The 11,184-nt window shown below is 41.6% G+C and overlaps 1 long non-coding RNA gene and 1 pseudogene across 1 annotated transcript; both read right to left on the bottom strand.

Moving 5' to 3' along the window:
• Nucleotides 1-256: 256 nt before the first annotated feature.
• Nucleotides 257-1,662, bottom strand: LOC148119856 (uncharacterized). Its single transcript, XR_015734934.1, has 2 exons — nt 922-1,662; nt 257-593 (listed from the first exon to the last, which is right to left on the bottom strand). It is a non-coding gene; the product is annotated as an uncharacterized LOC148119856 (long non-coding RNA).
• Nucleotides 1,663-1,945: 283 nt separating this feature from the next.
• On the bottom strand, nt 1,946-2,142 carry LOC148119855 (Nuclear RNase P; annotated as a pseudogene).
• Between the last annotated feature and the right edge of the window lie 9,042 nt (nt 2,143-11,184).

Raw genomic sequence — 11,184 nt, 5'->3', positions numbered from 1 at the left:
GGAGCTAGAAAACATCATTTTGAGTGAGTAACTCAGACCCAGAAAGACAATTATCACATATATTCACTCACAAGTGGTTTTTAAACATAAAGCAAAGAAAACCAGCCCACAAATCACAATCCCAGAGAACCTAGACAACAATGAGGACAGTAAGAGAGACATACATAGGTTTAATCTACATGGGAAGTAGAAAATGACAAGATCTCCTGCGGGACGCATCCTGGCCAGCAGGAATGAACGCCACCAAAAACGAGAATTCCTTCTCTGGTCACATCTTTATTCGGAGCATTCCCTTGAGGAAAATTGGGGGAAGGGAAGATAGAGCAGGGACGAGAGAAAGCTTAGAGAGAGAGCGTTGGGCCCCGAGGCAGCTGCATTTAAACGGTGGAGAGGCTTGAACGCTGTCCTGATTGGTTAATGCCATTCTGCTGTTCTGAGCATGTGCAAGCAAGGGTGCAGGCAAGGGTGCTCAGCCCCACATGGCTACCTCCAAACTGCAGGACCACCTGTGCCTCCAGGTGGCTCCCAACATCTCCCTCTTCTCTTGTTAATAAGAGCAATAAGGCAAAACTATTTTCCAATCTGGTCCCCACCTCATGATGTGTGGACCGATTAAAGAAAAGAAAAGCAAGACACACCCTTCTCGTGCAATGGGACAATTACTTCCCTGGGAGTGCTAGGGCTGTGTCTGCACACCCTCCGCCTATGCATACCTTCCTCTATACCTTGAGATTATCTGCTCCCTAGAGGGTACTAAGGCTATGCATGGCTAATTGCCTATGAGCTCTTTTGAAGCTGAGAGTCAAACTTGGGGTGAGGATACACATACCAAGGCTGCCAAGGCCAGTGCCACAAGGACCTTGTCCCTCCTCACTTGGGCTAGCAGGTAGCACACCAATCAAAGACATACAGCACTTCCACCTAGACACAGCATGCCAAGGATATCTCTGCTCCCACCCATTCCTAAGGAAGGAAAAGGCAAAATAGAGTCAGTCAGAAAATTGTTAAGAGATAAGAGGTTGCACAAGGTGTTGCTCAAGTCGATGGTGTGAAACAGCTGCTCTTGGCACCGCCCAGAAGGTCATCTCTGCTGCCTCCACATGAATCTTCCACAGCAGGACACTCAGCATCCACTGGGTCATCTCTCTTCTTTATTTCTCTTGTCAGTCTTGCTGGCATCCAGATGTATGTCAGCATTCCTAGAAAAACATAAACAAAACTCTCCTCCCAAATTGACATTTAAGAGTATTAAAAACTCTCAGTGTAAAAATTCAGCACAATCAGTACTGGAAGTAGGCTGGTTTTGAACTTAGAGACTTGCATGTCTCCGTTTCAAAGAGCAAATCTTGTTTGCCTGTACCAGCAAAATTTTGAATTAAAAATTAAGTGTAAAGAATGCAAGAGAAATCCTTTCTCTGGGGGAAGCTGTCACTGGTAGTCCCCCTCTATTGTTTAACCCCAAAACGTTGTCACTGGGAATTGAACTCATGACCTTTGGAAGAGCAGGCAATGTTCTTAACCTCTGAGCCATCTCTCCAGCCCCCTGCATTCAAGTGAAAAAACCTCTAGGTAGCATTGTTTTATTCCACCCGTTGCCTCAGGCAAAAGGTCCGCCTTTGTTACCTAGGATACGGTAACCAGGTTGACGCGCCTTTATTATGATAATCACGACCAGTTCTGCCTGAAGTTTATGAGGGAAAATGGACGTCGGCATTCGATCTGACTACTTCCTGCTGACAAAGGGACATTGTGAATTTTTGGGGGATAAATGTTTTTATCTGACTAAATTTTTGGCGACAAATGTTTTTATCTGACTGAATTCTTGGCGGCTGTGGTTGTGAGCGGTGGTGGCAGCAGCAGACAGCGGCAGTTGCCCCGCCCCTGAGGCCCATTGTGGCGCGCTCCGCATGGCCCAAAGGCATGGCCCCGCCCCGGGCTGTGCGCGGGCTCGCCGAACTGTGCACCCTGCCTCACCTCAGGCAATGAACTCGCACCGCCAGCCGTGAGTCTCCGGCGAGGGGGGGCATCCGCCCACCCGTGGAGGGCCCGGTTAGGGCCGCGGGGCCCCAGTCTCAGACCTTCCCAGGGGCCGGGGAGTGACGAGCACTTAGTACGTGGCCCCGCCGGTGAGCTTCCTCCGCCCGCCCATGTTGCTATGGAAACGCGGTTTAGAGTTTGGCCCCTCTCCGTCTTTAGGTCTTTAGCAGCGCTGCCACGCAGCTTCCGCCTCTGCCTCCCGAGTGCTGGGATTAAAGGCGTGCGCCACCACTGCCGGCTACTTCCTCAATCAAGATTAAAGTCTTCTGTACATGAGAGCCAGAGACTGAGCTCTCTTAACAAAATTAGGCGAAAATCACCTCCAAAAGCTGTGTGGCTCTTTAAGAATAGGGAAGGCAGTCTTAGAACACGATCAACTCGCCTCCCTACGAGACTGTTGCCTCCGAGTCTCTTATCAGCGAGTACGCAGGTGGACGGAGAGGGAGCGGAAGCCGCGGTCTCCTGTACCCCATCGTCCTCATAGTTCCGCCTTAGTTACCTCGCCTTTTTTGCTGCTGTTCACACTCCTCCTGCACTGAACTTAAGGGATTTTTCTTCCCCGTTGCTTTCTGTACCTTCTTTCAGATACCTTAACTTTGATTTTTTTTTGTATTTTCTTTTCTTTTTAGGCCTATACTTTGAAATCCTTTTTCCTCCCCTTTCTGAGGATTTAACTGACGTCACTCACCGCTCCACGTGTTCAGAGTTCTGAAATTCACGGCTCTCTGTGTCCTGGTGTCTGATTTCAGCTTTTTCTCCCGGACTTTCAGCACGTTGCTGGGCACTTCCTTCTCAGGGTCCCTCGGCATAGTTGTCAGGGTCCCTCAGCGTCCCGGGGTTCCGAGCACCAGTTGCGGGGCGCATCCTGGCCAGCAGGAATGAACGCCACCAAAAACGAGAATTCCTTCTCTGGTCACATCTTTATTCGGAGCATTCCCTTGAGGAAAATTGGGGGAAGGGAAGATAGAGCAGGGACGAGAGAAAGCTTAGAGAGAGAGCGTTGGGCCCCGAGGCAGCTGCTTTTAAACGGTGGAGAGGCTTGAACGCTGTCCTGATTGGATAATGCCATTCTGCTGTTCTGAGCATGTGCAAGCAAGGGTGCAGGCAAGGGTGCTCAGCCCCACATGGCTACCTCCAAACTGCAGGACCACCTGTGCCTCCAGGTGGCTCCCAACAATCTCCTGAGTAAATTAGGAGCCTGGGGACCTTGGGAGAAGGTTGAATGGGAAGGGAGAGATAGGAAGGGGATCAGAGAAAAATGTAGAGCTCATTAAAAATCAATAAAAAGAACAAAACCAAAAAGAGCCACATGATGTGGGACAGAAGAAAATAAAAAAATCTACCAACTTTTGACAAAATTGTTTCCTCCCCCAAATTCCATTTCTCCTCAAATCCATTTTTGACTCTTTAGTACCTTTCTTTGGATAAATATTTATCTTAAAACGTAATCTTTCTGTTTTGACATTAATAATGCTCATATTTCCCACAGTGAACAATAAAATTTCCTAACAGCAATCTCTGAAGTTCCCAGAAGGAAGATGGAACCCCACAACAATGATTCTGCCTGACTCAAAATGATGTCATCCAGCCAATAAACACCACTGAAAGATCGGCTTTGAACTACATACAACCAAAGGCAATGCCAAGGTGGCTAGCTGAGATGTTCCACCATCCTACATCTCTCGCCAAAACATCAGCTTTGTCCATTACTCTGTAACTGGCTACAAATGTTACAGCCAGTCCTGATGAGACTTAACAATTGTTTTATTTTATTTTATTTTTTTACAGAAAGCCACAGAGATATCATTGTCTCCTAGACAGCAGGAAGCAATTCCAAGAAAATGACGCCCCCTCTTTCAACAGATTTTGTTTTTTCAGAGTTATGGATAACTGTCATCTGTTAGGGATTGGTTGTAAGCTGTGGTTGTGTTGGAGGTGGAACAATGAAGCTTATATTCAAGAATTTCCTCAGTAACTCCACTGGGAAAAAAACCATCAATCCCACAGGCAAGAATCTCAAAGAAATCTTGAAGTCTGTGGAGCCTCAAGGGCATTGCTCAGTTTGTTGGCTTGGTTTCTATTGAAAGGATGCTAGCTTGTCAGCTCACATAACACTTGAAACAGCATGTTTAAGTGAGAGGCATATTGTTAAAAAACCCCATGAGATGTTGAGCTTACTTTATGGTGATGGAGGACTGAAAAGAAGACAGCCTCATTGCTTGAGGGATCGAGCATGGTGAAACCAATCACGGAATACCAAGAAAATTGATGAGATGGCCAATGCATTTGACAGAGGTTTTTGATAACATGGTAATAGAGGACTTCGGAGGCAGAGGCTTTGCCTTGTGGCTGAGAAAGACAGATAGTTCACGGGGAATGCTTTAATGTCACAAGGTAGGGGCACTTGCTCTGAATCCTGGAATACCCAGTCATGAAAAATTGTAAAGCTGGTGACCCTGGCAGTTTTTCTCTATCTGTGCTCTTCCAACACTTAACCAGACAAGGAGGTTGGAGCATAACTCGGTTCACACATAGAGTGAGTTGAAGCAGCAGGTTAAAACGAAATGAACATGGCGCAAAATATTCATTCACAAGTACCCATTAGCTTTTCATTTCTGCTTGAACCTTTCACATATTGTGTGATGGGACTGAAGGCTTTCTCCTTGGGACCAGCACACATGGTGGATTTTGATTTTTGGTGCTTTTATCGCAGGGATCTCTTTTTTCATGAAGTCTTTTCTCCTCCTCAAAGTTCCCTGACACCTTGAGCCAGATTCATGTGGTTATTAGTTCTCGTTGAAGGGAGAGAAACCGTGGTGGAAGCCATAATCACTAAGTCCATTAAAAAGCTGAGGTTAGGTGAGAAAGGAGAAATGGCCAGAATTGAGGTGGAGCACAATTCCACACAAAGAAGCAAGTCTGACTGACAGACTGACTGACTGACTGACTGACTGACTGGCTGCTTAGGGAAAAGAGCTCAGAACAAGCTTTAGGCCCCAGTCCTCTCACACTCCTTGACTGACTGGCAATGAACCATCACAAAAGGACTCTACCGTGTCTTTTTGCCAGTAATCCTAGTTCGTATCCCTCAGGTGCCACACATTAACTGGTTGGCAGGGCAGAGGAGTTCTTTCTCTTCCTTCCCCTTCCACTTGAATGAGAACATTTGCTCTAGATGCAGGAGAGTCCAGAGCATAGTGTATAGTGTGAGGGCATGTGGATATGTGTGTATGTGCATGGGAGGGGGCAGGAGAGAAGTCAGTGTCTGTTCCTGGTTACTGTTTATCCTGTTTTTGAGACAGGATCTCTCTGTGGTCCTGAAGTTCAATGAGTGTTGACTTAAGCAGTTGGCCAGTGACCCTGGGAACCTTCCTGTCTCTCACCAGTTTCCCCAGTACTGAGATTACAGATGTTGGTTACAGTGTTAGGTTGTTATATGCATGCTGAGGACTTGAACCCTGTTTTTCATGCATGTAAAACAGATACTTGACCAACTGAACGATCTCCTTAGCCCAGAAGACTTTTTCCAAAAGTTTGGTTTAAAGCAAATATTCATTAATGTATCACTTTAGTCTTTTATTTAAAAAATCAAGTGTAAAATATACATATTTTATTAAAAATCAACAAACCATGTATATGTAAAGAATGTGGAATACAGCATTCTTGTGACACATGCCTGTAATTTCAGCACTAATGTTTCTGAGGTGGGATTTCTGAAAGTTCAGAGCCAACCTAAACTACATTGTAAGGCCATGTCTCAAATTAATTATTTAATTAGTTAAATAAAAAAGAAGTATCTTCTTTCTCGTTAATTGTCACATTCTACTCTTTACTACCACAGGTAAGACATTCATTATTTCTCTAAGAAGTCTTATACTTTTTATGGAAAGTCATATTTATAGGAATCACATGATATTTTTAGGGGGAGACAGTGCTAAGACTGGAAATTCCAGCAGGCTAATAAAATATTGAATTGTTTTGTTTGTGCTAGATAAAGGAAACAGGAGGTAATATGATGTTGGTAGAATTTCTGCTATTTCTCGGTACCCAGTAGATCATAATATTTATTGTCTCCATGAAGTAAAAAAGATTGAAACAAAATTACATCCATGATTTTAGATAAGCGAGGAGGTGCCTTTTGCTTAGCAAAGCACATGTTTATAATCTCCGCATCTTTACGACCTGAAAAATTCTAAGTACTTCTGCAAAGGACCCTTTTGAGACTGGATTTGCTTCAAGACGCTTAGAAACGCCTCATGCTTTGCCATCAATGTGACTAGTTTAGTAATGTGGAAAACTAAGGTAAGGACTTGAAGTTACTGAGGTGAACCTCACCTTTTGTGTTTCTCAATTCTTTTGGTACTGTGGATGGAAAGTTCCTGCCTAGAATATGCATTCCGATGAGGCTGTGAAGAGAGCTGGTAAGATGCTGGCCAGCTGATGTGGAGCTGACCCTACCAGCATTTAGCATCCAGTGTGGTCCTCATTGTATATACCACATTCTATTTGTGGGTTTAATTCAGACTAGCTGGAAAAATAAATATATTTTTGGATTGTCTGAGAAAGCTGGGCACACAGAAAAAGGAGAGGAGGAATCCTTCAAATTCTCAGCCACATTTTAGCATACAGATGGTAACTTTAGGAGGTGGTAGCTGGAAAAAAATAATAAGAGTTGATGAGGAGGATTTGCTTGAGTGAATTTGGATTGTGTTCCCAGTAGACATCCTAGGATGGCATTGTTTATGCCAATGGATTGTCTTTTCAGGAACCGTCTGACTGCAGCAAACCTGTCATCAGAGTACAAAAGCTAACTTGTATAGCAACAGTCAAGAGACCTGAAAGGTCAGCTGAATGCAGCAAAAAAATGCAGTGAGCAGGCAAGCATGCAAACAGAGGGGCCTTTCTTCTGTGGGTACCCATGGGTAGAGGAAGAACGACAGACCCAAAGGATGACAGAAAGGTCCTGGAGATAAAAGGCAGCATTACTATTAAGAAGATGACCTTCAAATAACACCCACCCCCAGATTTATATACAAATAATAGGAGAAATTAAAAGCAGTCTTTACTCATTACACTGTAATTTTAGTAGTTATATTGTATAAAACTGTTTTCTCTGCTTTATTTTTACTCTTAGTTGAGACTTGGTGGCAATAGCAACAGTGCTACTTGGTTATCAACAATGGTGCCAGCTTGGCTTCCACGCCTCCTCTCTCTTCTTCCCCCAGCAGCATTTTTTTCTCTCGAATGGAGCTCGAATCTTATTAATATTGATGACAGAGATGAGGTGGGAAATGTGTTTTTAATGTGCAATGTATATTTTTCTGGAGGGTGTGCTGGGACTAGGTTGGAAATCTTCATTTCCCTGTAGTTTTCCTGATTTATATGTGTTTATCTGCATAAGCAGAGCATTCCATATATAAATGTACATATAGCATACATGGACTGTTCTAAATATAAAATATTACCCTGAGCATAATGACTTTATAAATCACCCCAGAGGGAGCAAAAGATCTCATATATTCTGAACCACATTTCAATTCCAGTAGAAGACTGTTTTTCTACTTTGTGATGAGCACAGGTAATTTTTCCCATAGATTTCATTTTCTTCGTTTTTTTCTTTCTTTCTTTTCTTTTCTTTCTTCCTTCCTTTTTTTGAAAGGTAAAGGCTTAAAATTGACTGTGATAAAGGGATACTCTTTCAATAGAATGAATAACAGTTAATTTGTTTTTTCCCTGTTATTGTTTGTCATAACTTAGTTTCCCCTACACAAATAAGTGTTTTTTAACTGACCACACCCCAATGACGTAATAATTAAACTATGAAGTAAAACTGCTTACTTCTGCAGAAAATGTTAACAGTCCAAAAATGAATTTTGAATTACTTCCACATAAGGGAACTTTTATTTTATCTCTTTTAGCCATGACTGACAGAACACTATTTTTGACTAGTATAAAAAAACATTCAATCTATAAAGAATATAATACCAAAACAAAGTCAACGCCCCCCCAGCAATGCTACATAAACAAGATAAGTGATATTTATTTAATTTAAATATTTTTGCTGCATTTTAAAGGATACGTCTCAGTAAAATCTGTGAGATTATGGCGTGACAGGCAGCAGAAGACACCAAAGCAGCGTCACCTTCATGATTTGGAAACAGTTCTTCATTGTGACCAGCTTAGACACATTTCAGTTTGAACTGCACGCACAAAAATAAGTAAATAAAAAGATGAGAAGAATCTTGGGCCTGGCCTTCTCTCAGACATGCTATCACTATTGCTCTTTGCCACACACAGAAGCAGCAGCTTTCTGCTAGGGATATGTCGGGGGCTTTCTGGGAAGGGTCTTTTCCCATTTGTCATCACTTCAGGTTTGCATATCAATAAAAAATTAATAAACTAGTTCCAGGCACATATGACACAGCAAATATGGAAGGTCTATTGTTTGGCAAGGAGCAGCGTGTTCTTATCAGTAGGTTTAAACAGCTATTCATCATTTCTAAAGGGCAATTATTTGGAATCCATTAGAGTGGAATTCATAATACCCCTGCATGTGGAATTTTAAATAGAAATCTGTATTTAGATGAAGGCATATATTAGTATAAGTCATCAGAGCTGTGGAAATGCAGGACTTGATCATTTTTCACATTTTCCCCCACATGATATAAAGCACCAGGTTGTTGGTTCTTTAAGAAAACCAAACAGAATACCGTGGTAATCAGGTATTCTTTCTTTTTTATAATTTTTATGCTCCAGTTTTTCTAGTTATTGTTTAGAAAAAATATTTTTCCTTGAAACATCCTTGATAATCTGCAGAAAACTCCCAGGTCAAAACTAGTGACACCTCTCTCTTTGTTCTCTCCCTGGTTTCCCTGGCAGTCACGTCCTGTATGTAATTGTGCAACGTGGCACATGAAATCTAAGGAGCACTAGGTGTGGACAGTCACATTCTTCAGTATGTTAGAGTGGAACAGTATTCATTAACAGAAATAATGTGGATCCAATAATTACAAATAAAATGAAAAAAGTGAAAAATTGTCTTTTAGACATATTTTAATACATAGTTCAGGAACATTTATATGTATGCATGCATTTTTCTGCCTCATAACGTTAATAGAAATGACTGGCTTAAACATAGTAAATGAATGCATTTTCATACTTTCAATTTGGTTAACATTCCTTCCCTCTATATAAACTTCATTAAGTAAGTTATCTTCCAAACTGTGTTAAAATAATGGTGTCTAAATTTGTAAAAAGTGATGGCAACATGTATATGCATTGAAAGTATTATCTATTCCATTTTATAAGATTGTATTCCTACCAACATGTGTGTGATAGTTATAGTTATTTACACTGAATTATGTATATATATATATATATATATATATGAAAAACTAAAAATGCACACTATTGAGAAAAGATGGCATGATAATTAATCTTCTTTATCAAGCTGATCAGGTGTTTAGAGTCACCTAAGAGATACAGGTCTGGCAACATCTGTGAAGATGTGTCATTTCTGAGAAGATTAACTGAGAAGGGAAGGCTAGCCCTGGATACTGGGCTTAACCAAAAGGTGTAAAAAGAGAAAGCTGAGTAGCAGCATTCTCTTCTCAGTTTCTTGATCCACCCTGATGTGATGAAGCTCTGGCGGACTCACATGTGAGCCACTCCTGTCATGACATCAATGCCAGATATGTTATCTGCCTTACACACTGAGTCACACCAAATTCTTCTACCCTGTAGATGCTTCTTATCAAGTATCAGGTCACAGCAACGAGAATGATAAAGAATGTATGTAGAGATGAAAAAAAATGTTCATCAACCCCAACTGCTCCAAATAAGTCATTATTAAATTTTGTCCTTCCCTAAACACAAGCCCCAATTCCTCCATTCCGTGAAAATCCAATGAGACATTCTAAGGGAGAAGTGAATAAAACAATGGTCATATATTCTAAGTATGGTGATGTGTGCTGGCAATAAATTGGATTTCTAAACATCGCAGCATATGGCCCTGTGACTTGTGGCCTACATAGATGGTGTGACTACAATCTGTTCCAGCATCCACACTGTTAACATATTTCTTGTGAGAAATCAGGCTTTTTAATCCCAAGCAGCTGCCTGTCTGTGCATGTATATTCAGGCAAGCACACACTGCACTGGCATCGCTTATATCAAATGGATTCGTATGGTAATAAACACAGAAACCGTGTAACATGGATTTATAGGCAATTATGAGTGCTCAAAGGACCATAAGCCAGAGAGTTCCCATTTGAAGTCTTTGCTAATATATAGTCATAGTAAAAATGAGTAATAATGTGTTTATGCATACAAGGGCCATAGGAAATCTAACCAAGCCCTAGAATTTATGTGTCTAGTTGTTTTTGGATATTTTCTACATATAATTTCATCATATTTATCGGTAGGATTTTGTTTCGTAGTTTGAATCAATAGCTTTAAACTTAATGTTTTAAGTCATAAAACAAAAGTATTTCCACAAAGTAATTTTGTTACATTTCTTTATGTGTGTTATATGTGAAAGTACCTTAGTTACTGTTTCATCTCATTTATTCAATCATGCATGTGTACATACATGCGCATATATGTGACTACAGTGTACAGATTATATTTAGCTGCTTATAGGTTGCTAGATGAGTTCTCTAGGGCTGTTGTAATAAAATTCCATCAGAGAGTTCCTCAAAAACGGACCTTTTGGACTGACACATTGTCTCAGTGGATCCCATAGACCCAACTGAGATGACAGATGCTGGTCACTCCTATAGGGACGTCTTTGATGAGACTATCAGGAGTGGAAGATGAACACCCTCACAAAATCTAGGCAGCAACTTTCAGTGGCAGTTCAAATAAAAGGACCTGGGAGAAGGAAATTTTGTTTTTGTCTGCTTGTCTCCACACTTTCTGATGAGTTCATCTATCCTGGCTACTACATCCCTTCACTGATTCTACAGTCAATCTTCTACATCTTCTTCAGGCTTCAGCTGTGGACTGGAGACCAGAAGTACTCCAGGAATCCTCCAGAATTTCAGTGCCAAGTTTGCAACGCTGACATGTGTAGCTTTGCAAACGAAGCAAGTAGTAAAGTCTTAGCGTATCAGGTGTAAAGCAGCCAATGATGGGCTACCTGAACCA

Source organism: Myodes glareolus, chromosome 14, assembly GCF_982192425.1.
Source record: "Myodes glareolus chromosome 14, mMyoGla1.1, whole genome shotgun sequence".
In the NCBI taxonomy this organism is placed as follows: domain Eukaryota; kingdom Metazoa; phylum Chordata; class Mammalia; order Rodentia; family Cricetidae; genus Myodes; species Myodes glareolus.
This window is presented reverse-complemented; position numbering and strand designations above follow the sequence as displayed.